Here is an 11,469-nt window from a genome sequence, read left to right on the forward strand (position 1 = left end):
GAAAGATGTAGTGTGTCCAAATACTTCAAAAAGACTCGCATTATGGAAACCTTTGAATCTCTACCCCTGCAAAGCGTCGTCTTTTATCTATAGGGGGTACTGCATACTTTCACTTATCCTGACTGACCTTTATCCATTTTTATGTATAGTAAATGCTACAACGATGTGGTTGTTGCCTCTATCTCTAAGGTATATAACCCCGAACAAAAACAAACCTTCTGTCTCGGCACCGTCCAGATTGTCCAGTCTAAACTGAATGAATCGTTCACATTGGTGCCAACAGGATTTGCAAGATATTGGTTTACAAGGAGTTAAAATGTGTTTTGTTTTAAGATGTTCTGATGCGCCATACTAAACCATTTTTTGGTTAACTTGTTCAGTCAGTGGGATTGTTTTTGCTGATTTTAAGTGTCTGGTTTACGGATTTCTGAGGAGAGGTCTTAACTTGCAGGCTGAAAAGTAATGTGACTGTCCCCGTTCCCAGGATTTACGGTTAATTAGCAGTCTTGTTGGTCCATTGAATTATGAGAGTGCACTAAACGGCACAGAAGCCATTTTACCATTAAGTAAACAATGCAAATTCCAGTACAAAATATAAATTGGTTTGTCGTTTATTTACGTGTAGAAAGTGCTAATAATCCTAAAGTCCCATCTTTTATAATGTTTGTCACTTGCCATGCACTCTTGTTCCCGATGTGTGTATTTACGCACGCACACCTATATACACACAATCTATAAACACACACTCACATATACACGCACGCACATATATATTCACACACGCCTGTTTTTGCATAGCACATTCCGCCCTCACATTGGGAATGTTTCATCACCATGCAGGATTATGACAGTTAGTTATTGGCCTATATAATCAATCTGATGTAGACTGCTTTTGTATTTGTGAAGATGAATATCCGTGAAGTAGTGTGCAGGGGGAAATTAAGGTAAAGTGGCGCATAGGGCAAGGTGATAACTTAAAATGAGGCTTACAATGAGTTCAGCCCTAAGCAGGATGCCCCTTACTCATTGCTAAGCAGTGTGTATTACAGATCTGTTACATTGAGATGTTTGGCACTGATGCTTTATCTGCTAGGCAGAGTATTCAGGTGCTTTCTATTAGATCTGCCCTATGCTAGAAAGGTTATATTCTGTTTTGCGGTCTCCTTTGTGAACCATTTCATTGTACAGCAATCGCACCTGGTTAAGTTATTGTTTTGTACATTGAACTTAGGGTAAAACAGACTCTTAGAAGAAGCATTCCCACTGACTCGACAACTGAACAAGAACATAATCTGTATTCCGAGTTTGGAGGATAAAAGCCGGTGTTGAAGAGGCTCTTCAGGTTCTTAAATTGCCTCCTAATTATTAGGATGGTCATAGAAGCCCCTTAGCGTTCATACACAGTATTATCCTGATCACTGTGCCAAAACTTGAATTTTGGTGTTTTCTCCTGACTTTTTTTCTTTTTAAGTGATTTTTTTTTTAAAGCTTATCAAACGGTCATCTCAGAAAATGTAGGTGCGTGTTTTAAAAAGGATGTTGAGTTCAGCAAATGGCAGTCAACCATCATGAGCTTTTACAAGGTTTTCACTGATTAGCATTCTAGTTTTATTGGAAATACAGTACAACCGTCTGACAAATCTTCAGGTCATTGGGTTTTAGAATCTGGGCGAAATCAAGGAAATTGTACATGCCATTGCAACAATATTTTATCCCAGAGTTCCTTTTTTTGGTTTAGCCTACTCGCTACATTATTATGTGGGTCCTGCAGTATATTGTTCTATTCTTGTACCCGACAGAGGTGCATAACGCATGCGCCTCCTGCAGCAAAGTACTTTATCTGTTTGAGTTTACTTTTTTGTAACAAGTAAAAAAAAAAAGGGGGTCAATATAGAAAATAGAAAAAAAAACCTTAATCCTGAGATCCTGTATACATTGCACAGTGATTATTAGTCAACATTGGGGATTTATAAAATAAATTAAAATGTGATTTTATAATTTTCAGATCTGAAATAACTGTTTCTTATTAATCGTACCTTTAAACAGCATTGCAGGTTTATACAATCTGAAGTTAAAGTTCACGGTTTACATGGTTAAAACATCCTTAAACAATTTTGCTTTCCAACTGATCACATTTCTCCTCCCCCCCCCCCCCCCCCCAAAAAAATAAATAATTTAACTCCCAAAACTGGAGGGGCCTACTCCAGTCTTCAAGGGCCTTTAACAGGTCAGGTTTTCGGGATATCCCTGCTTCTGCGCATGTGGCTCAATCAGTGGCTTAGGACTGGAGTTGGCCTCTCCTGTCCTAAGACCTCTTCGTGCCGGTAGATCCTAGTAAACAATCCCCGTCTCGGCATATGACAGATCGAGCCATAAGAGCCATACTTGGATGTTGAGGCTTTCAGGGCGGAAGATGTGCATGGTTATCAATATCATTAAATGATCAAATGACAAATTACCTCACTAAAGCATATGTTAGACATTAAGAAGACATGATGCCTACTACAAATACATAGAATGTACTATTTGTGTTCACGTAACCTGCAATGCTGCTTTTAAAGATATGCGTTACCTCATTAATTATTAGATACAAATGCCTATTCCTAGTTCTGTTATCGGCATTATTAGCACCACAGGAAAGTACTTAACAGGATAAGGCGTCCGACTAAACATGATCAATATCACTAAAGAAAAATATTTTGAGTTACCCACTGGGCATTGGAAAATTTAATAATATCATGGCCCTACTGTGAACGAAATTATCCATGTATGCATAGGTCTACTGTACATTTCAGTCAAAATGTTCGCATGTTAAAATGGTATGTTTTCAAAATATACATTTTTGTATAACCATAACAATAGCGTACATTACCGTGGGAATTATGCAAATGCAGAACAATTAATTTTTCTTACTCATTACAATAATATGGAATGTGTGTATTCTTGTTCCCCTGTTGCAAATTAGGGAAACTAAGGCTGCATCATGTCCATCAACCAATCTTATCACATTGAAACAACTGCTGACCTTTAGAAGAAAATAGCAATACTCCATCTTATTTCCTTTTCCATGTTTGAAGTGGAACAAGTAAGGAATGTTTGTAATCTTGGAATTCTATTCAGCAATAGTAACATGTAACCATTATTTCAGTGCTGCTGTAATGCATACATGAAAACAGCTTTGCTGTCTGACCAAGCAGTCTAAGAAACACCCAAAATTCAACTTTTGAAGTGCACATTTTTAAAATGAGTAATTTTCTGTTTTGTTTGGCTTTCAAGCTCGGTACCATCTTGTAAATAACTTTTCCTGTAATGAACGTCACGTACGGTTAGTAAAAGCAATAAGACAATTTAGCCTGAGGGTTTGAACTAGCATTTTCACCCCTGCTGTGACTTAACATACAAAGATTTTTGAAGTGTTAATGTAAAGATCCTGGCATTTTATACATGAGTCCTGTACAGAGGTGGCTGGTAACGTTGGTTTCTAAGCCAACATGTCTATTCTCTTCCATAACTTACTAGGTTTCGAGTAAAACATTGTACTAAAATCACTGGATTTGAATACTTGTGCCACAACTATATACCAACCTGTTTGCACAGGACATTGATTTACATGATCCATTTTCCAGAGATAAATTATCAGTTTACCAATAGCTACAGTAAGTTAAATAACACTTCTACTGAACCAGTTAGAAAATTAAACTATAACCTTACAACTACTGAAAATTACATTTACAATTACTCTTCGAGTGATGGTATTTGCAAATCCTTATTTTTCTATGGTCCAATCTGGAGATGTTCTCATCGTGATCTTTTCTGAGCTTCCTATTTTTTTAAACAGGCTATATAAATAGTTTTTCACTTATACTCCATAGTACATTTTAAAAGTTGCTGCATCCGTTAGCTTTCAAGAAAGCTACAATTAAAGACTACCCCTATAGGTTTCCTTGGCTTCTTCATGGTCCAACCCATTCATTACTTGTGCAGCCTTCCCCGTTTGTATGATGACCTCGAAGTGTATGTATGTATGTCGTCACTGGTATGCATCTGGAACACAAGTGCATGCCAGTTTCACCTGTTCATGATTGGTTCTCTGAAAGGAAGTCGTCGGCTTCCCTTTCTGTAATACTGTATGGACTGTAAAACCATGTGCAGAACAAGGGATTGTTGTAGGACTGATGGCTACAGAATCTCTGTAAACATCGCTTCACAGAAACCAGGCTAAGGGGGAAATTTGATGTAGTTCTTAATGGCTATGTGGGACTTTATCAGTTGCAAACTCTTGTTGAAGGAGTTTTCGGCAGATAATGTTTGATTTTAAACGTCATTGAATTACCGCCTTAAAATCGCAGACTTGGAGTAACCCAATTGGAGAAGTGTATTGAGATGAGAAACTCATGTGGTGTCCTGTAAGGTGCATTTTCTCTTAAAGGAACTATAGTTCAGTTGTAACACTGAAGAGAAAGACGTTTAGCATATTTTGAAACTGGTTCTTGAACTCTGAATGTAAATGAATGCACCTTTTTAAAGGAGCAATCCAAGCCGTTTTTTTTTGTCACTGTTATTTATTTTTGAATACAGGATTGAAGCAGGGGGTATCCAAAGCGGAACCCCATTACTTTCCACCCTGGGGACTCCCTGCTTCCGTAGATACTTGCCTCCGTATGGGGTGCCCGTATCTAAAGCAGCCAGTCACATGGGCCAATAGGAAGCCTCACCGGGTGACGTCACTGCTTCCTAGAGGCCCACAGGGACCGGGAGCGTTGAAAATCCGCCATAATGTGAACCCTGGAGTGACTACCACCATTACGAAAGTAAGTATCTCTGGACGCAGGGGTTCCCAGAGCTGAAATGAATGGGGTTCAGCTCTGGAGACTCCCTGCTTCAATCCTGTATTAAAAATACAAAGAAACAAAACTGCTTGTTTTTCCTTCTTAAAAGTTAGAGAATAGAACAAATAACTTAATTAAAAAAGAAAATCTTATTTTAGATAAAAATATTTGCAGTGTATAGCACACATTTAATTCTGCAGACGTTTAGTGTAGAAGGAAATATCTCTGAAGTGTCTAGCTTGTGCGTAATGTGTATACTTTGATATTGACACCTACCGTGAACTTCTTTAAAGTTTTCTGCCAGTGCTTTCTCTCTCCAGTCCCCACTGGACCAGCGCTAATCATAGTTTTATACTTTTGGCAAGTATCCCGTAAGCCTGAAAATCTTATTTAATTCCTCATCCCTGTTCCCCGAGAGCCATTTTATATGTCAAGATTTGCACATGATTTATGATTTGCCATTTGTTTTTATAAACCATTGTATGATTAAAACCAAGCTGAGGAAATGTGTTTCATATTGTGGCTTCTATACAATGTGTCTTTTTGTCACTTCCTATCTTACCTGTGACAAGTACCAATCTCTAGCCATGATATTATGACACGAGCTCCAGCAGGTCAGTAAATTATAATCATCGACCATATTACTGAACGGAATGTCTTTATTGCACAAAAATGAAGTTCAGCTGCTTACTGACCTGCAGTGCTGGTAATTGTAATGTTTTCAGGGCTAAAATGGAAGCTCTGTAATATAATGGGGGTATACTGTAGGTCCCGGATAGACAACGATTGGTTACGTGTAGTGATATCTTTTATTGAAGCAATATAAACTATAGATGTTGTAAATGTGCTTTCAAGACTAGGAAGAACCCGACATCTGAAGAAAGCCATCTTGAACTCTTGCACGCACAAAAAAGAGCATCTTAACCATGTTTCTATGTTGGGTCTCATATTGGTATCAAATCTTACAAAGGAGTGGCCAACAGGTCAGGTTTTCAGGATATCCCAGCTTCAGCACAGGTAGCGCAGTCTTTGACAGAGCCACATGTGCTGAAACAGGGATATCCTGTAAACTTGACCTGTTGGTAGTGCTTGAGGACTGGAGTTGCCCACCCCTGATTTAGATAATCCACTAAATGATTTTTTTTATTACATGATGTAGATGATTCACATAGCAATTAACTAACCCTTTCAGTGCCAAGCTCGACACTTCAGCCTTGTGGGTGTTGAGAAAAATATTGTACACCTTTACGGTTCTTACTGTATATTTGTGGCTGGATGACCGAAAGATACTGAATAACTTCAGTAGTCTGTTTTGTTTAATGCTTTCACTGAGCTTTGAATCCCAGACAATTGAGTGACACGATCCCTTTGTCTCCGCTGCTGAAGTATAGATTTATTTTTCTTGTTCTTGGTGTTCAGTCTTTGAGGTACCTGCTATTGATGCATCCCTGTATTGTTATACACAGTTGGTAAAACCTAGACACTACTGTTACATTACTAATGATTATTACCATAACTTAACAGAATGCAAATTTTTTTTTTCTGAGTTTGAATTGAGCAATTTCTCTCCAGGACATGTACCGAAGACCTGCTTTACTGGAGGAAACTGGCATTCGTGGTGAAGCAAACAGTCCTCCCTATGAGTGTAATATAGTTATTCAGATGTGTATGAGCCTTCATTTCTGTTTTGTTTATATATCATGTAAATCTGGAACTGCACATATTTGTATTTGTTTCATTTAATGCTTAATATGTCATAATTGTTACCCGTTGTCATTTTTAATTGTAATCTAATTTGTACATATTTGGAGCTGGTAGCATTTTGTCGCATAATAATAATATTTTTTTTTCTTGTAAAATAAAGATTAGAAGTAAAGATTTATACCTCAAATTACCTCATGCAGATTTCGATACGGGACTGCTTTAGCTGCACGTCTGGTATCAAGAGAAAATAAATGTTAGCTACTCCGTCTACCTACATTTTGGCATATCGCTGCACAATTTCTTCCAATTATGTCGAGCGAAAATAATAAAACGGAAAATACATTTTTCAGACATCTTGTTCTGCGTTCCCCTCAATGGCTTTTCTGTTCAATACTTTCACAGCGGGAATGGCCTGCAGCAAAGTGTATAAAGTTAATATACACTATTATTAAATGTATCCTCTGTTTTGGAGAAGAAAAATAAAATATGGTGGAGAAAGATTTTTAAACTGAGACAGATTTACAGAATAATGTCTTTATTTGAAACTGGAAGTGCCTGTAAAGGCTTCATCGGGTACAAGCTAAATGTTTGGCTGCCTGGGTATAGAAAAGTTTGCTTTTGTCTTCATTACTACGTAATCAGGTGTACATTTTCAGGCAAACTGCAATGAGAGAAATCTTACAAGTTCTATATCATGATTTCAACTGTAAGGGCTAATTCAATTAAGTCCTATTTTGGTCCATGGTTCTTTGTGCCTTACTGTTGAATCTGTATTATCGTTTTCTCAAATGAACCCGATAGACCTATTCACTAAATGGTGCTAAACCATTAGGCGATCACATTTTGCACGAGAGCTTCAATATTTCAGTGACCTAAATGTTGCGGTTGGTTTCTAATCGCATAAAAGGATTTTGAAAACAGCCAATGACAATGATGTAGTTGCCATAGAGCATAAGCGTGTACATTTAATTTCAGTTAAGTTGACAGCTTGGTACAATAGGACTTGGGGAATGATGAGGCTCAGCAGCATTTAGTGAATCTGAGGCTCAGCGTTTGCAGGGCTCAGAGCAGCGCACTGCTAAAACCTCACTGATTTGTCACACTGACGGCAGTGCTACCAGGGTATCCCCTTGTCTGTACAAATGGTCAATGTGAAAACGTGTGTTGCTATTATTTTTTATTTATATAAAGGAGCTACTCGGTAAAGGTCGGTGCTATCGAAGTTCGATTTGGGCACGAGGAAACTGCTGATGAACGGAGCCCGACCGTGGCCAGATCGCAGCTTCCCCGCATCCAAAAACCCAGTAATGCTGGCTGCCACGAAGGGATGAACGCAGCAGGGGTCGCAGCTTCTGACTGGGACTCTAAGAGCTGCACAGTGAGAGCAGACAGAAGCGGTCTCCTTTATTGAAGACATCTTTCCCCCCCACTCCCCCCACTGATGGATCTATCGCACACTTCCCACTAACCGGACACAAAATAATTTTATTCTCAAATGCCACGTGAGCCTATACATAATGTATAATCTCTTGATTTCAGCAAGGTTCTTCTATATGTGAAAGATAATAAAATATATATTTTAAAATAATATGGTGTGATGGGAATAGCAAAATTATCTTTGTCTTGTGTATCCATGAATGCTAGTACACAAACTATATTAAGTACCTGTGAAAACATTCGTCATTGAAGCCATTGGACTTGAAGTTTTAATAAAGAAAATCTCAGCAGATTCATCAATCTACATTTAATTCTTCATTCACTTTTTATTTATCCTTGTTTACTAAAAAGGCTATTTTGTCAAAAGAGGAACTGTAAATACTCTATTAATAACATTAAACTACTAGGAAAGTCCATACAGACTTGCACGTGTAAATGTTTTGTAGAGATGTGTGCAGAAGTGGAGACTGTTCACGTTGTACATATACAGTAGTTTAAGAAAAATCTATTGTATTTTTGCAGTTGTGTTTTATTTTAGCCCTTGTTCTGTATTTTCACGTGATCTGCATTGGTTACCTTTCCGAAAAATTATTTTCCTTTCTTATTTTTAAGGTGTACAAATGTATTGGAAAATGAATTATGTATATTCGATTTGCAATAGGCTAAAATACCTGACCTGTTTTTCTTTATTCAAAACCTTGTCAACTAATTGGACGTGTTTTAGGAATACTTCAATCCATGTTTTAGTATAGGGCAGAGGGGCTCCACTCTAGTCCTCAAGCACCCCTCCACCCCACCCCCACGACAGGTTTTCAGGATATCCCTGCTTCAGGTGGGGGCTTGAGGACTGGGTTTGAGCACCCCTGGAATGGGGCCTCATTTTGAGGGTCTTTAAATACATCTTTAAAATGTAATCTGTGAAATGTAGCAAAAAAAATACACTAAAGTTATTACATTTCCCACTTGGTGGTAGTGTTCTTTGATGTTGAGTTGCAATTTCAAATGGTGTTGTTGTATAATATATATATATATATTTTTTTTTTAATTTTGACAAACTCATTAAGGTTTTTATTTTAGGACACACATTCCTGTTGAGTTGATTGCTTGGAAAAGAAGTTGTTCCCGTGTGCATAGGATTTAAGAGGCGTCCGATAAACAATTATGCCGTGAAGCAGTGTTTCTAAGCAAGGGAAAGTCGTCTTCACAGCATAATTAGTAATGGCTTTAGATTTGGCATTGTCTGACACGCTGCTTTTTCACAACTTGTAAACCATTTTTATTCCAAAATGCATACCTTTTAGCCCCTTTTTCACATGTAAATGTATTTTATAGTTGCCTTCCAAGTTCTCCTGCCTGTCCCAATAAACGTCCTCAAAGAAGGAAGTGGTTTTTAAAGAAAATGGTTGTCTCGCGGAAACTAAAACGTTTCTCCAAATTTCAACGTTGGAAATGATGATCTTTTTTTATTTAACAAATGCCAGTACTTGCATTTTGAAGGCCTCGTTTATCGCTATCTTGCAATATTTATCAGTGTTTAACCTAATGCATTGTTTGTTAATATGTATAATTCAGCGTTGATAGCACTCATTTGTATATAGTATGTAAACTATTTTATTGCCATGGGTCTTTGGGCTCGGAGATATTATACATAACACATTTAGGACTGCAAATTTTGGTATCTGGTTTTTTGTTTTTTTTTGTATTGTAAAATAGCTAATTTAAAAGGTGAATAATGAAAGATCTCAAAATGCAAATGTGAACCACATGTACAATTAAAAGCAAACTAAAAGTTTTGGAATAAAAGTAAAACTAGATGAAGATGTTGTTCTGAAAGTTTCTGACATGTTTTATTTTGTTCAAATAATCAAGTACTTGAAGCGTGTACCCATAAGATACGTATAAAATACAGCCGGTCCTCGCTTGTCGCTTGTCTCGCAAACCGCGAGCGGATAACGGACCCTCTGACTGCGGGTCCATGTTAATCCGCATTTTGCGGTGTCGGATAAGCAATTAGACAGAAATCCGTCTGTTGGATACCGAGGGTCACCTGTACATATCTGCATAATAACGTGTATACAATGTGCCTGTGTGGCCTTCAGGACTGTGAGACACACAACATGAACACACTACTGAATCTCGTTACATATGTTTGCGGTTTGTGAGGAACAGATTAGTTATAGAAAATATTATGCAACCTGCGGGTCTATAGTGAGACCAGTTAAAATGAAATGTGTTGAATTTTCAGATGGTTTGGAACAAAATGTACAGGAAATGGGCTGTGAAAGTGCATGTGTCTAACCCATCAGTGCAGCAGGAGGGATATATACCTGCTAATAAATATTGCGCCTTATTCACTTAACCACAAAAATCCCAGTTTCTCTCATTAATGTGCCCAGTGGTATGTAACTACACATCAAAAAAATTGGGTTCGGAATAACAACAAAAAATCATATTTACCTTGCAATTAAAGGTGCAATGGTAGCTGACCAGAAACTAGTCTTAAACAAATGTTACTGTGTTAAAAGCATAAATGTGACTGATTTTGTTTGGAGGAAAAAAAAATCCTGATCTTTGGTGACTCTTAAATGTTTCTGCTTAAATGTAAAAATCTACCGCCCTAAGGCACTTGGCTGTTGCGGCTGCCTCCTTACCGACAACCCCCTCCTCCTGAACGGCAGCATCAAAAGATCTTCGTGCCGTCACACGTCGACGGCGTTGATGGATGTCGTGGTTCAGAAGGAGGGGGGGGGGCGTGGCAGTTAAAGAGGTGGCCGCAACAGCCAAGTGACTTCTCATCAGGCCGAAGAGCGCTGCAAAAGTATATGGGGCGGACGTTTTTGGCCGCCCCAAATTTTGCCGCCGTAGGCTCGAGCCTAATGGTAAATCTGCTACTGGTTTCTGCTAACCTTACCCCCGTAGTGTTTTATATCAGAGACGCAAAGATAAGGGACGGGAACAGGACCGGTTTGCGCATGCAAGCACTTGCTGAGCGCACAGTTGGAAAAAATCAAACCCTCCAACTTGGGAATAAAATGTAAAATAATATTAGAAAGTACCGAGATGTTACCCCTTTAAACATGTTGCAGCCTTTAGTAGGGTCTGTCCCTTATTTTATTTTAAATAGTCTCGGCTGTAAAATTACCAAAACAATTCTTATGTACTGTAGCAGTGACACTGTATGCAGAGCTTTGCATGGAGTCCCTGTCCTGAAGTGTATCGATCTAGTTTTGGAGCCTGCGTTACGGAGATAAGGGCCTTTGCCCAGAGTCACAAAGAGAGCTAACAAAGGCAAAGCTTCAAGGGCAGCAACATTACCAACAAGCTACTTCCTCAGCCTCAAAAAAGTACCTAATAACTTGTCTTAAATTGACTTGTTCATCGGTCAGTTCTCTTCAGCGGAGACAACTAGTAAATTCAGTGCTCTTATGCAAGGTCCTCAATTCAACTGTACAACGCCACCACAAGGCTGCGGTCCTGGGAGGGAGAAGTTGCGACAGGA

At 38.4% G+C, this 11,469-nt stretch overlaps 1 long non-coding RNA gene across 1 annotated transcript; it reads left to right on the forward strand.

Annotated features, from left to right (window-relative positions):
- The first annotated feature begins 6 nt into the window (after positions 1-6).
- On the forward strand, positions 7-9,788 carry LOC142467230 (uncharacterized). Its single transcript, XR_012788311.1, has 2 exons — positions 7-3,085; positions 6,402-9,788. It is a non-coding gene; the product is annotated as an uncharacterized LOC142467230 (long non-coding RNA).
- Positions 9,789-11,469: the final 1,681 nt, after the last annotated feature.

Source organism: Ascaphus truei, chromosome 1 (genome assembly GCF_040206685.1).
Source record: "Ascaphus truei isolate aAscTru1 chromosome 1, aAscTru1.hap1, whole genome shotgun sequence".
NCBI lineage: Eukaryota > Metazoa > Chordata > Amphibia > Anura > Ascaphidae > Ascaphus > Ascaphus truei.